Below are 16,534 nucleotides of genomic sequence, written 5' to 3' on the forward strand. Positions count from 1 at the left end.
GTTCTTTTGACAACCTATAATTTCCCATGTGGTTAGAAAACAATAGAGATTTGCTCCGTTGTGGTCTCACGGCATTAGGAACAACACACAGAACTTGTTTTTAATTGGCACCCTGTGCATGTACAATTTTCTATATTGCATGCAAGAGAGGAAAAAAAATTATGATGAATTTAGACCCTATGAGTCAACAGGTGGATGGTTGAGATGTTTGTGACACTCCCAGCTTGGTATAAAAGACTTTAGTTCAAATCGGTGGTATACAGCGACCTGCATTGAGAAGAAGAAATCATGAGAGCCTGCATCGTCTTCCTGCTGCTGGCGCTGGTGGCCATGCCCACACTTTCCATGGGTGAAGGTACGTACCTTATTTCTTTTATTCAATGTAACTCCATCTACAACAAGCTTTACAATTTCTTTGCAGAGAGCAGTGAATCCGCAGAGAGCAGTGAATCCGCAGAGAGCATTGAATCCTCAGCGAGCATTGAATCCGCAGCGAGCATTGAATCTGATTCCTCTTCTGAGGAAATAGTGTCCAAATGATGGGACATATGAGAAGCGTTTATGTGTTTAACGCTGTTGTCCCAAGAAGCCTCTCTAAACACAATGGGATGAACACTTTGGGCTCCTATGATTTTGGCTGTGGTCTTAATTTGGTGGTTTGGGCTGTGCTGTGCTGACAAAAGTGATCAAATGTAACAATAAAATTGTCTTTGGCATTAAAAGAAGGTTCCCAGGTGTCTTTTATCACATTTTTTCTAATAACACAAGGATCTAGAAGTGGTGCTGGCAAACTTTTGCGCTCGAGAACACATTATTTTAAAATGGACATGGGAAAAACAAAACATTTAAAAAGATAATCATTTATTTTATTTTTAAATGTATCATGTGCTTATTATACTGTATATACTGTAAACACTGTAACTTTTACTTTTTATATTCAAAATGTTGAATTATTTTGACAAATTCGTGATCTGCATCATATGCATTTCATTGGCATTCTTTAAATTATTAATAATTAACTGTGATAATTAACCAATTAAACAACAAAGTACATATACTTGTATAGTGGTAACTAGTTTTGGTAACTTGACTTCCACAAGCCCTCACTTGCAATGTTTTATTTATATTTTTAGATAAGAGCTATCACTCATTTTAGCGTGTGACACATGCCAAGGAATCAGGATTAGTTGTGATACTAGTGCTGAACATTACTTGACAATGAGTAGTAAGGTTTAAAATAAATTTGTACTACTATAAGTAAGTTAAAGTGACACCAATAATAAACATTACAAGTCAGTCAATCTTTCATTCTACTAGTGTGTCCTAGTTGTTCCACTAGTGTGCTAAATTGTCTTACCATTGACGGCAAAGCACATAACTTGTACATAGGCCTTAAAATAATAAGTAAGTAACACAGAACAAGCTCATGTTGTCCTGTGTTGAGAAGCAGAAATCATGAGAACCCACATCATATCCCTGCTGCTGGTGCTGGCGAGCGTGCTGGCCTGTTCCGCGGATAGTCAAGGTATGAAATGAAATGGGGGGCATGTAGAATTTGGGAGGCCAGAAAACTCGATGATGATATACACAGTAATGAGATATAGATGTTACTTTTTTTCAAACAGAAAATGGGCCCGAAGATTAAATGAAAACTGAGGTTGCAGGTGAGTCATTAAAGTTACGTATCTGCTATTCACAATTTTGCTTCACATGTAATTTGAATTTGGTAGAAATCGGATAAAATATTTTGAATGACCATCTTTGAAGTACTTTGAGAAATAGGTGCTTTAGAGAAAAATGGTGGACTTTTGATGTATTTTACACCATAATTTGCTTTCTTTCTTTCTTTTTTTAAACCCATCAACCTGCCTACAAGAAATCAATTGGACAAAATTGTTAAGAAGAATGTCCTTATCTATAAACGGCAAAATGGTCTTAAAATGGCTGCCTGTGTCTTGAGATTTTCCTGTGTATCTAATAATAGGCATCATGTGGCAAATGTTATTTCCAGGAACATTGTTGTCTTAAGTGTGCACGTCATACCCTCCACACCTGTTGACGGCATGTTAAAACACTAGAAGGCACATCAGACTGACAACTCACCTCAGGAGTCGGTGTCATTGTGTCACCTATACATTTTCACTGCTATGGACTCTATGCACAAATAGCCGTGACATGTTTCTGGGAAAGTCTCAGATTGCACCACCTTTTCCGGGGAATGGCCATCGCCGTATGTTTTCCTTCAGAGAACCTCGACCAGATGTCAGCGTTTTGGAGTATATTTTTGTCATTGTTTTTTATGAGTGTGGTTATGTTCATTTGTCAAGGCATCAACGAAAAGGAGAGACGACTGTACATCGAACAATCAATGCCATGTGTGCAGATAGACAGGTTTAACTCTGCTTTGTTTGTTTTTTTTCTCCTATGCCGACCACCGGAGACAATTTGTTGTAACTTGTTAACATTTACAGGTATAACTCTGTAGTTGTTGATCACACAAGGGCGCCGTTTGTTAACAGTAGAACCAGAGCTGTATTTTAAAGTGTGTTGTGGTCCTTTACCTTGTGTTGGTTTAGTTATAGTGTGGGTTAACAGCTCTTTGTATAGTGCTGTATATTAAGAGGCTGAGACGGCAACTTGGCTTCGGTGATACCACAGCGCCACCTAGCGGTCACATTAGTAACAATACACACAACGTGTTGTTACTCTGTTTACAAAATTATCTGTTTCTGCCTTTCTGGTGTTACTTTTTATGTGCCTGTATGTGTATTATTCCTATGCTGCCATTTTATTGTATTAAAAAAAACAAAAAAAAACATAAAAATATTTATGAGCCGTTATTCCTGAACCGCTCACAACGCTGTTAGATTTCCATAGAAACTACTTTTCAGCAAGTCACCATGGGCTGACATGAAAAAAATAAACTGTAGATTCATTACATCTGCTTCAAAATATTGACGAGGCAGAGATCGCCGGATCCCGTCGGAGAAGAGGAGAAGATTATTTTTGTATTTATTTAGGACAATAAGTGTCCCCATATCCCCGCCCCCCAAGTTCTTCCCTCCGCCGATTCCTCTGTGCACGACTGCACCTGCAGTTGCTGGAGAAGGCGAAATTAAGTTGATTGAAGGCAATTAACTTCAGAGAGGCCGCTTGTTTTACACAACTCCGCAACTAGAGCTCATTACCGGTGACAGACAGTATTAGCGGTTATTGCAACCTTGACTTTTTAAGAACCATGGTAAATCATCAAACGTTTATCGGCCCATGTCTAGTTGAAGATGAGTCATCAAACGTATGAATCTACCATTCACAATTTTTGCTTTACTTGTCATCTGTCAAGTAGAATTTGATATTTGAATTTGGTAGAAATCGAATTAAATATTTAAAATGACTTTCTTTAAAAGTACCTCTGGAAATGGCCCACATAGCTGTTTCAGAGAAAAATGGTGGACTTCTGCTTCTTTTTTTTTTTTCTTTTTTTTTTCTTTTTTTTAAACCTACCTACATACAAGAAGTCAATTGGACGAAATTGTTAGGAAGAATGCCTTTATCTATAAAAGCCAAAATAGCCTTAAAATGGTTTCCTGTGTCTTGAGATTTTCCTGTGTATCTGTTGATAGGCATTTGCCATTTCCAGGAACCAACATTCTGATCTTAAGTGTGCACGTCATACCCTCCACACCTGTTGAAGGCATGTAAAAACGCTACAAGGCACATCAGACTGCCAACTCACCTCAGGAGTCAGGAGTCTTTGTGTCATACCTATACATTTTCACTGCAATTATGGTCTCAAATGCTTGTGAAACTGGATTAATGGAAAGTCAACAAAACTTTGCCACCTGTTCCGACCACATACGATGATAAAAATTTCTTCACAAGTTAGCATTAAGTGTATGTAAAAGTTTGGCTTTGTCTGCAATGTAGGCATGTTTTGTCTTTTCGGTCATGGCTTCTTGAGACTTTGTGTGGGTCTACATATGATACACGTAACTACAAAATTGCATGTTGTTCAGTGAAAATATTTTTTTCTTATGATGTTGGTTTACAACACATGATCGGTGATCGCGGTGGGGGGTACATTTTGTGATCATTTCATTGATCACACCAATAAATTGTATTTTATGGACATTAATTAAATTAACGAAAGACGACGGCGTCGTCCTCACCGCTCACTACACCTTAATTGCGCTAAATGAGGAAAGCGCTGTTGCACCCCCTCGGTCCAACCTTGCTTTCTGATCATTTCGAACGCAGCGCATTCTTTGTGGATTTGGCCCTCTGTGTACTGTATTTACTGGTAACCAAACAACAGAACTGTGCCCTATAAAAATTCGCTAATACATTATGAGAAAGGGGCATCCATATTGCAGTAGTTATAAATCTTAAAACAACCTATATTTGAACACATATGTTGCAGACAGACAGCATAACAATACTCACAGGCATACCTTATTATGGTTTGTGAAAAGAGACTGAGATTATTGCACTTTAGTTATGACAGTCTGTCTTCATCATCAAATTTATGTGTAGTATGTCTATATTGTACTGGCTTCCGGGTGGTTAAGGCCGCATACTAAAAGGAGTGACAATTAATTAAAGAATGAAATCATGAAATCAAACGGTTGAATTTGTTACATTGTTTAAAATGCTTAATCTTGAAACATGTGGAGAGACCACTGTTCAGTGATTATTGGCTGGTGCTCAGGCCTACAAGTCACTCATACGATCAAGCACCACCACCACCAAATGAACAACTTCATGTTCATACTGTGTGAATTTTTCTGTGAAAATGTTCATGAAAACAATGATGATTGAACAATGACGTCTCATCACGCCCATGGAAATTTGGCATAAGAAACAAGAACATTAAACCCGCTGCCGTTTGGCAGATGAGATGACATACACCTGGCTTGCTCTCAATTATAAAAAGTACACAGAACTTGTTTTTAAATGGCTCCCAGTGTACAGTAAAGTATGTACATTATTTATGTAGCGTGCATGCCGGAGGTAAACAAAGACATTAAGTCCATATACCTAATGTCCACAGGGTGTATGGTTGAGATGTTTCAGACACACCCAACTTAGTATAAAAGAACCGTGGTTCGAATCGGTGGCATACAGCGAACCGACATTGACCTGCCTTGAGAAGAAGAACTCATGAGAGCCCACATCGTCTACCTGCTGCTGGTGCTGGTGGCCATGCCCATCCCTTCCATGGGTGACGGTACGCACGTTATTTCTTTTATGCAATGGGAAGTATATGGGGTGGGGGCAACAAAATGGGAAAACTGGAAAAAATTATATTAGACATTATTTTATATTTCACGAAAATCTCGTCACATTCTCGTGGACTTGAGCTCAGGAGACATTTCGTCTCATTGGATTTGTGTCTCGTCTCATCCCTAAACACATGACTACTAAATTCTGTGTGCCTAAAGAAAAGAGGCTTTCGGGGCTATATTTTCAAAAATAAAAGTGTGATTTATTACTAGTCGTCAACTTGTTTTTCAACAAAAAGCAATGAGAAACAAAATTTGGCATATTTTGTGTTGTTCTTAGAGACTTGTGGAGACTTGAGACTCCCGCCAGAGAAAAACCAACCGTTCCAGAACGCAAATGAAATGCACTTGCACTAAGCCACCACTGTCTAATTTAACAAAATCTACAAAAAGCTTTCCAATTTCTTTGCAGATAGCTCAGAGGAAAAATCCAGGAAATGTTATCCAGTGGATTCAGATGAAGATTCTTCCTCTTCCGAGGAAATGCCGGTGTATCAGAAGAAAAAGATATATGGGAATCGTTGAAGCAATTTACGTCCCAAGAAGCGCCTCTTAACACAATGGGATGACACGTGACAAAACAAAGCGCTGGGCTACTAAGACTTGGAGATGATGGTCTTAATTTGGTGTTTGTGGCTAAATGTCATGAAATGTCACAATAAAAGTTGCCTTTGGCTTTAAAGAAAAGTGTTCCTGGGTGTCTTTCATAACATCACTGTGGCATGCCTTCTTCAAAATATTCCAAGGATCTAGAACAGGGTTTGGCAAACTTTTGCACTCAAGAGCCACGTTAGAGTTTTGAAATGGATAGACCGGGCAGGTCATTTGATGTGGTGAAATAAATAAATAAATAAATAAATACATAAATACATAAATAAATAAACAAATAAATGTTTACAAAAAAGGTTAATAAATGATACATACTTCTATATTTATAACATGATTATTATGCTGTATATACTGTAAAGATATTTTTATATACCGGTAGTCTATATGACTAATTATTTTTGACAAATGGATGAATTAATTTTCTCTTTTTTTAAATGTATCATTCGTAATCAATAGAATGATATGAATGAACAAATGAATGAACAATTGTATAATAAAGTACAAATACTGGTACTTTCACTTACAAAGGCCTTGACTTGCAAGTTATTTTTTAAGATATGAGACATAACCCATTTTAATTAATATTTCAAATCAATATTTCCCATTGACGCAATTTTAAATTCCATTAATCCTTACCATCACCCCCACCACTTTTTTTTTTTTTTTTTTTTTTTTTTACAAGTAACGATTTTCTTCACTCTTGCCTTTCCACTACTGGAGGACAAAGACAACTACTGTACATGTACATTAAGCAGTAAGGCAAAACTACAAGTGGGCGTTTTGTTGCTACTAGTACGGTCCAGTAGGCTAGGAAATTAGTGTGTGACTGTGACACATGCCAACTATAGTCAGTTTAATCGTTATACTAGTACAGAACATTAGTTTAGTAGTAAGGTTTAAAATAAATGTGTACTACTAGGCTATAGTGTAACCAGTAATGTAACATTACAATTAAGGTAATCATACTATTTGTGTGCTATTGTTGTTCCATTAGTGTAGAGAACTGTCTTAACATTGAGGGCAAAGAGTTTATGAGTACATTGATCTTAAAATGGATAAGTATGGTGAATATATGCCCAGTCTGCTTTCCATAACTGGAGGTAGCAGAAAACACAGCACTTGTGAGCTGTAGAGCAAGATAGTGACCACTCGGAGGTGCCGTTGAACCAAAATAATCACTAATAAAGCTGTGGTTGCATTGTGCAGCTTGACAAGGAGTGAGAGTTGAATATGAAATGTGTATTCATTGCAAAATGAGCAGGTTTTTTTCAAACTGAAAAACAAGTAGCGGCTTTCAAAACAAATATTAAATACATGAGTTGGAACCGTTTAGAAATATCCATCCATCTTCACCACTTATTCCTCACAAGGGTGCGGGGGCGCTGGAGCCTATCTCAGCTGGCTTCAGGCAGTAGGCGGGGTACACCCTGGACTGGTTGCCAGCCAATCGCAGGGCACACAGAGACGAACAACCATCCACACTCACAAGCACACCTAGGGACAATTCGGAGCGCCCAATTAACCTGCTACGCGTGTCTTTGGAATGTGGGAGGAGACCGGAGTACCCGGAGAAGACCCACGCAGGCACAGGGAGAACATGCAAACTCCACCCAGGGAGGCCGGAGCCTGGACTCGAACCCAAGTCCTCAGAACTGGGAGGCGGACGTGCTTACCACAATCACCGTGCCGCCTCGTTTAGAAATATGTGAATATAACCTGTGGATTTCTTGGTTTATTTGTGCAAAGTCGTTATGTTGCGGCTAAGTTTGACAGGTTATTGTGCAATGTGTTTCTTTTTGTCATTTTGCAATATGAATGAATTTGGCACTTTTATCAAAGACGCCTCTCTCCAATGAAAGATGTTTTGATACATATCTCAATTTATTTTAAAGTGAAACGATTCGGTTAGATACACTCACATCTCCATGCATCCATTTTCCGAAGCGCTTATCCTCACTAGGGTCGTGGCCGTGCTGGAGCCTATTCCCAGCTGGTGCAGGTGTGAATGTGATACACCCTGAACTGGTCGCCAGCCAATCGAGAGGCACTCACATCTCTTAAATCAAAATTGATTTTCTGATTCAAATCATTTTTTTTTTTTGTTATACCGCTACTAAAATAAAAAGGTAAACATAAAATAAAGCCAAAATAGCCATAAATAAATCTAAATATAAATAAAATATTAATCTTCAGTCAAAAAATGGGCCATGGTTCAATAAGTTGGCCTGATCGAGTGAAAACAAAAAAACTATATATAAAAAAAAATAAAAAATAAAAATAAAAAATAAAAATAAAAACTTTAACGATAAATTTGTTGTTGTTGACCAGTCATTTATTAATATTATTGTCATATTGCCATTGTCACAGCTCTTCCACAGTTCAAACCCTCTGAGCTTTTTTAATACGCAATGAGTCATAAGGTTAACTGTATTCTATGACGCTACTATTGCTCACTTGTGGGAACTCAAGTATTTACATACAACAATAGAGTACAATGGATAGATGGATGGACAATACAATACAGTACAGTGTGAGTCTGCCCTGACGTTATTAGAAATAAAACTGTACTGTGTGTTGTTAACCAAAAGTATGTTAGCCTACTGGAAAGCTATTTTAATGCTAAACAAAACCAATATTACGTTCCTGCTCAGAATTTGTGCTCACTGATTTTTTATTTATTTATTTTTTTTATTTTTTATTTATTTCCATACAAAAATATAGAGTATTGGTTACACCGTGGGTCTATCTATACTATTACAAAAGACAGAAAACGGAAGCACAATTTAAGATCCAAGGACCAGGAAAGGGACTTGGTACCAGCATTATTCATCAGATTGAGGGTTTTCAGGCGAGAAAGGTTTATAACTTGCTTGCTCTAAAACTATAATGGATATGAATTTTGATGTTCATCATATAAGACTTATCTAACAACTTGAGCTTAGGAGAGTAGAGTAATTATCAGGTCGGCCTTTCCTAACCTGCGGAGCCAAGACACCTATTTCACAAGAAAAACCTCACGGCAAACCACCAAACAAAAATAACAAAAGGCATGCATACTGAAATGTTGCTCTTCAATTTAGGCACAAATTTACTCGATGTGAAATCTGGGCTTGTATAGTTAAACCCAAAACTGATATATTTGCAGGGAGCCATGACTTATTCTGTTGTATGAATGACAACAGGTTGATACGCAGGTTGGTTGTACCTGTTGCCATCTAATATTTATGCCTGCCACTATATACTGCTGGCAGCCTGGCATGAATAAAAAATAATAATAATTATACAGCAATTATGGTTATTATAATACTGTGTATAAATACTTTCACTTTTAACTTAAAGCGCTTTATAAATAAAGTTGAGTTGAGTTTAACTTGACTATACAAGACATTTTTTTGTTTTGTTTAGTTTTGTTTTTTCTACTAAGCGTCAACAGATACTGAATGGAGCCAAAAACCAAGACCACAAAACCGAGATAAGGACCAAACCGTGGATTTTGGAGACCGTTCCCCCTCTAAAAGTACAACCGCCTGAGAGAGTCAGGGAAGTTAGAGAAGTCTACCCAGAGGCGCACCTGAGACAGGTGAATGTCAGAGGGGCCTCACCAGATGCCAGCAGGACAGCAAGAGCAAGTCAAGTTAGTGTTGACATTTCTGGTGATCAATTAACCATTTCTTTAGGTGGAGTTTAAACTTAATAGACGTGTTTAGATTTCTGATGGTGATGGGAGTAGCAGCTCAAACAGACAAAGCGGTTTGACCAAAAGCACTTTTCCTAAAGGGAACAATACAATCGCACCTTGCTGCACCTCTGGTTGTGCTGTGGTCAAATGTTCGGATGTTAATAAACTGGGGAAAAGGAGGGGATGACAAACCTTGAATAATTTTATAGAAAAGGCATCAATAAGAATACTTAACTATGCTTTCCCAGGTAAGTAATCTATGTTTTTTGTAATAATAGACGAAGATGTGAACTATTTGGCTTCCTACCTAGAATTTCAACAGTTCGCCTGTAAAAGGATTGTAAAGGTTTCAAAGATGTAACATTAGCTTGAGACCAGATGATAGGTAAACAGTAGGTGATATGTGAGAGAAGCGTGTACATTTTTACTGCCTTTGTGGACATCTGATGGCGAATGTGTCTAAAATGACCGAGGTTAAATTTAATTTGATTACAGATCATTTTTACATGTGATTTAAATGATAAATTTGAATCAGTTATGACCCCCATATAATTACAATATGAAACAATTTGGAGCCTTTCCCCTAAAACAAAAACATCCGGTTCAGCATGAGCATTATTGCTGGTGAAAAATATCGCCACAGTTTTAGATGGATTTTACTTCAGACAAGACTATTTCAATCAAGATGTGATATGAACTATGAAACTAATGAGCTTCTGAGTCACCTGCGCGATATTATTACCATGAACATAAACTACATTGTCATCAGCATAGAAATGAGTTTGTATTATACTGTATTTATATTTGCCTTACCCTCCCATGAAAATTTGGCTGACTGAACAAGATGACTCCACCTGCTTTAAAAATACATTTGGCATTGTTGTGGTAATTTGTATTTCTTGACATAGTTCAAAGAAGCGTTGTTTCTATTTATCACACAATTCCAAAAAACAGACAAAACTTGTTCTTGCATGACAGACGAGTACGTACAGAACCAATGACTCAGGCTGGTTTCCAAAAAGGAAGACTATTACGTGGACAAGTACGACATTGTGGTCAACGAGGTGGATGGTTGAGAGGTTTCAAACATATATAAGAACTCTGCGTCAATTTGGTGACACAGAGCAAGCTCACATTTGTCCTCCATTGAGAAGAGGAAACCATGAGAGCCCAAATCATCTTCCTGCTGTTGGCGTTGCCGGCCGTGCCCACCAGTTCCATGGATGATGAAGGTACTCTATTTCGAGCTGGGTGTTGTTCAGAACTTTACGATTCAAATCAATTTGATTCTTTAGGTGAGTCGATAATTACTTAAATTCTTCAATATTGATTCAGTAAGTAGAAATACTGTACACAAAAAATGAAAACTACTTTTTGACAATTTTGAAATATTTAACTTTGATGCCATGCCAGCCAGAGACTCACCCCGGGTTTTCACTGGATGCGGTTGCGGTGCGGTGCGTCTTGACTGCGTGCTCCGGACGGGTCAATTTTTTTGTCAATCCACACCGGCTCCGCACAGCTGCGGTCCGGCAGCTCCGTCGCCGCCCACTTCCCAACGTGTCTCGCGGGACCGCGCGCGCGCGATCATGTGGCATTTCACAACGAGAGGTGGACTTCTTTTGATTTAACCTTTTCTTCTTCTTCTGCTATGAGATTCCATGCAGCATCCTTTTTTTGGTTGTCCTTGTAAAGTATATTAATAACGAGAGTCGGGTCAGTGCGGGTCCACTCTTTATTTCTGTCTTCCGCGTCCGGCTGCCGCTCAGTACGGCAAGCGATACGGGCACAACAAGCAATCGCGAACATCAAACTCACAATACATTACAGTCCTTATAAAAAGGATGTGCCGTGTCATATATTATTTTGTGGTTTTCCACCTCCAATATAAACCTCTCCTCGTCCATGTTCGCTGGTGTCTAAACCGTGAATGAGCACATGGCCCGGCGACGCCCACGTCACGTTTTGCTGAAAAGCTTGCGAAATAGGAGCTGGCGAGTGTTTTATTCTGAAAGGTAACCGGAAATGTATTTTGAAACTGCCTCGGTCTTCCTGTCCCGCTCGATGTGTTTTGTGCTAGCTTGCCATTTGCCGGAGGCCTACCGCTGCGGCGTCCGGCAAAAATAGAAAATAGGTCTATCCTTGCGGAAGGCTTGCGGCACGCCGCAGGCCTTCCGCAGTCGACACGCAACGCACCCGCAAGCGGTGTAAACTGCACCATTCGAATGAATGGAATCTAATTGCTTGCGTCGCCGGACCGCACCGCAACCGCACCGCAACCGCAACCGGTGAAAACCCGGGGTCAGTTGTCTTCTGTGTATGAAAAGATATTGGCAGCACTTTGCAGGCACATGATTTGTCAACATGCAGCTGTATTGATTGAGGCAACAGGTGTAGCTGTGGATGCTTGCCAAGCCTCCGCATTGTCTCGGGCTGCCTCAAAAAAAATATGTTGATAGTCGGCAAATCGTCTCGTGCAAACTGCAGATGTTCTTATGTTCTCACTTAGTTATTTAAAAGAACAATGTGTTACTTGTTTCACTCCTTATTGTTGGTATGGTTTGGTTGAACGCAGCTTCCAGGCATTGACATATGTAAAATGTAAATTACTGCAAATATCAACTTACAAATGATTTTTTTTACACACTATGCTAAAATTGAGTTACAATAATTCATCTAAATGTGTTGTTAAGTAGGGCTGCGCCGATCCCATCACATAATCAGAAATCGCAGCAATTTTAAAATGATGGGTAAAAAAGATTGGATTGGTTAATTAATTAATTAAAGGGATACTTCACTTATTTAGCCCATTATAGCAATAAAAAGTTAATATTTTGTCTATAATTAATTTGATACTTTCATTATTTTTCACGTACAATTAGTACCTTTAAAAACACCACAAGGGCTCAGGTAATCACAGCTCACCTGTTTTCTCGGTTTGGTCATGTGACATTCACAAGGTGAGCTGTGATTGGTTACCTGAGCTCTTGTGATGTCATTTTCAGCCGATAGCAAGTTGCAAAATGTGTTTTTAAAGGTACTAATTGTATATGAAAAATAATGAAAATATCAAATTTATTATAGGCAAAATATTAATGTTTGACTGCCAAAAATAGCTAAATAAAGTAATCCTTTAATTAATGGATACATTTTATTCAATTCTAAAATTAAGAATAAAATGTTTTTTTTGTTGTTTTTTGGTTTGCTTGATTTGAACCACTTGCTGACTTTGAGTCAAAAAGTTATGTTGTAGAGATACTCTTATTGGAATTTTTTAAATGAAACTAAGATAACCGAGACAATTGGGATGCGCTTATCACGTTATCGGGTCGGCCTCGGAATCAGCAAATACTCAAAATCAAGCAACTCAGACTGAGCTGTGTGCAAAAGAACTGTGATTAGAACATCCCTAATAATGGGACTACACACTAAAAACAAGCAAAATAAAACAAAACTGAATGCCACCTTCATACACACACACACACACGCATCCCAACAAACGCACACGCACACATCTTCTCTGACACTTGAAAGGAAGACACCTGAAGTGCTGTCTGGCTGTCAACAATTTGCAGAGGAAACACCACATACTGGATAAAACCAAACTAACAACTTGGCCATCTTACAGCAAGCTAGTTCTTCCGGTGTAGTTTTTGGCACGTTTCATAATTTTGCATTGCCTGTCTGTCAAGCACCGGTGTATTAAATTTATAATTGTCTTTTAACAGAAACCTTAACAGACGATGAAGATGAAAGCGAAGGTGAGTCATCCCATATACCTCCCTTGTGTCATCAGTGCGCCAACATGCAGCAATTGCAAATTTGACTCACCTGTCTATGTATTGAATAGATTCTACTCTAATCATCATTTACATTTAATAGTAGCAAGCAGACAACATATTCTGAATGACTGTCTATGAAATGCCTCCAGAAATTGTCGAAATTATTGCTATAGTAAGATGTCAGACTTCTTGATGTATTTTCAGGCATGTATTACCTGTCTGTCAAGTATGTATACCTAATAGAAATTTCTTTCAAACAGGGAGCGGGACTGAAAATGAAAATGATTGTGAGTCATCAAACATGCATCCCGCCACACACCGTCAACATGCTGCCTTTCGCAAATTCAAAACTAGCCCTGGAAAAGGAGAAGATGGCTGTTTGAAAACAAAATGGCAGGCTTCTGATATATGTTATGTTCAGTGTGTTTTTATGTTCAGTGTGTTTTTCAAGTATAATTAATTCAGATTTACTTCCAACAGCGAATGAAGATGATGAAGATGATGATGATGATGATGATGATGATGCCTCACCAACCAGCCATGCCTCACCGACATGTCGGCCTTCAAATGTGTTTTTGTTGTTCCTTTTCTTTTTTTCAATTGTGACACAGTAATAGATTACAGTGAAACAAATTCCTGAGCATGACTGCAGACAGTATAGCAATTAGCAATACTGTATTCACATTACACATCATATTATTTTAACCTCTGCAAAAACAAAACAAAACAAAACAAAAAAAACACTAATTTTACTGCAGCACACTGAACACTTGTGAAAGTCTTCTTTGTGTATATGCAGTACGGTACATATGTACATATCATGCTACCCCCTGGTGGCCAAATCGCACACACCAGCGGGAACTGCACTGTTCCGTTCTTTGTCTTTCTTGGAATTTGGTATTTTGTGACGTTCTCTTGCCTTCCTTGTTTAACGTTTGGTTAATGGCTGAAACAATCTGAATTGTTCAAATAAATTGAGAAAAGAAAACGACATCTTGGGTCTCCTCGTGTTTCTAGCCATAGCACACACTTTCAATGGCAATTTTTCTTCTTGAAAAAACATTTTTTGCTGCTGCTTTATTTGGCTTGAGCAGAGGACTGGAATTTTAGCTCAATTCCCACTTTAGCACATTTAATAAAAAATAAATGAATACTCTGCAATTGGCTGCCCGAAGCCAGCTGGGATAGGCTCCAGCACCCCTGTGACCCTTGTGAGGAGTAAGCGGTAAAGAAAATGGATGGATGGATGGATGGATAAATGAATACTGCATTTTTAAATGATTAACACAGTTAAATAAAACCATCCATCCATCCATTATCCGAACCGCTTGTCCTTACAAGGGTTGCGGGCGTGCAATTTATGAAAATTGACTAAATTAAATAAATACTACAGCCAGTTGGCAATGTAAGTGCTTGGTGTGTTGAATTGAATAACGGAAATACATTTAAGCATGAAGAAACGCCAAAAGGCAACAAAGCAAGTTGAGCAAATGACAATTTAAACTAAATTTAAAATAATTTAAACAATTTAAAATAAAAATGTGAGTGCCAGGCAAAGTATGAAAATATTTCAAAACAGAATGTAGAAACTAGTCGACAGAGTTGGATGAGTCACAGAAAACCAGTAATACCTGAGAAGGGAATGTCAAAACAAAATGAACGGTTTGAAACCCTAAGGCACTGCATCAAGAAAAAAAATAATAATAATAATCCAAAAGTGGTTGCTTGCTCTTCAGCCGGTTGCAACGTGGTTATGGTTAAGTCAGTGCGCCTTTTAAGATTCTCATTTTTGCTTAGGATTTCTCCTTTCCTAACCTACCCAAATCCATGCTTGCTACTTTTCACAATTCAGATTCTTTTTAACATTGAATATGTTTTTTTCCCCCCGAGCTTTGAAAGCATCAAAATAGGCCTTGATGATTTTTTTTTTCTTCGAAAATATGATACGTAAAATAATCGTTATCATCCAAAGCTCTTTCAGGTTAAAATTTATGAACGTCCTACAATGCTGCTATCACTCACTTTTAACAAGGAAAACAAGTACACATGATGCAACAGAATAATGTGATAGAGCCCTGCAGCTAAAATAAATGCATAAGTATGGTATTTAGACTTGGGGAGTAACAGAATACTGGGGAGTAACACTGGGTTTTCTGCTGCCCTATACTACAACGTGAGTAGGCCTAATATATAATTTTTTTGTGCAAATTTGGAATGAAATGTAGGACAAATACAGTATAGTACCTTGAGTGAGTTGTTTTTTGTGGAAAAAAAAAATGTACAAAATGCTTTCTTACACTTAATGTTGGTTTCTTGCTGAACAGTTTTGCGCCGCCATTTAATGGTAATTTATTTTTAAGCAAGACTTTATGACTTGACTTATGACTTGCTTTAACCAAGCAATGACTTCACTCGACTAACTTAAATTTGGTGGCAATTCAACTAGCTTGATTTATTTTCCACAGTAACTTGGGACATGCTTGAGAGTAGAAGGTTACGACTTGAGACTTCGAACTTGCACGTAACGTATGTGACTTAATCCCACTTCTGTTATCTACAGTACGTTATGTTACAGTACTCATACGTTAGTTGCCATGCAAGAATGCAAAGAAACCCGTCTGTCGAGTCAGGGTTGGCTTAAAATGAAACCTCTTAGCCAATATGGTTAAACCGTTTACGCAAAAATGTTCGAGCCACACATGAGTGCGGTTAGCCAGGATATTAAACAAAATAACTAAATCTGGGGGAAAAAATAAATAAATAAAATATTTGTTCTAAATTTAAAAAATAATGGAAAAAATAATAAAATAAAAATGGCTTTTTTAATGGCAACAAACTGCATTTTATGTTTATAAAACTATAATTATAGCTAAAATGCCCTTTGTTTTCATCTTTGACAATATAATAGAAAAGCCTTTGGGTTAGAATGTAAATGGAATTTTAAATGTATTTATTTCGGGATTACAGGACGTCCGGGCATTTTATTATATGTTGCCTAGAAGTGACATCAGCTTGCAGCACAAAGACAGCCAATAAAAAAAAAAAGTGTTAATTCCAGTCTGATGGAGCTTTAAACTTGAATGCACGCCAACCAAGGATGTGTCAATAATTACTGTAATCTTGAAGGAATTGGGAATTGCTTCAATTATGGATTTAAATAAATACATTTAAAAGTAAATAGC

At 37.9% G+C, this 16,534-nt stretch overlaps 2 long non-coding RNA genes across 4 annotated transcripts in view; one reads left to right on the plus strand and one right to left on the minus strand.

Moving 5' to 3' along the window:
* Positions 1–16,534, minus strand: part of LOC144000991 (uncharacterized) — an 89,063-nt gene that overhangs the window by 67,070 nt on the left and 5,459 nt on the right. The window lies entirely within an intron of this gene.
* LOC144001403 (uncharacterized) lies at positions 13,086–14,345 on the plus strand. Of its 3 annotated transcripts, none has more exons than XR_013278477.1 (4): positions 13,086–13,214; positions 13,299–13,331; positions 13,613–13,745; positions 13,833–14,345. It is a non-coding gene; the product is annotated as an uncharacterized LOC144001403 (long non-coding RNA). The 3 variants fall into 3 exon arrangements; XR_013278476.1 differs by having other exon boundaries at positions 13,098–13,226; XR_013278475.1 differs by having other exon boundaries at positions 13,098–13,226; positions 13,613–13,639.

Source organism: Festucalex cinctus, chromosome 14 (genome assembly GCF_051991245.1).
Source record: "Festucalex cinctus isolate MCC-2025b chromosome 14, RoL_Fcin_1.0, whole genome shotgun sequence".
NCBI classification, from domain to species: Eukaryota; Metazoa; Chordata; class Actinopteri; order Syngnathiformes; family Syngnathidae; genus Festucalex; species Festucalex cinctus.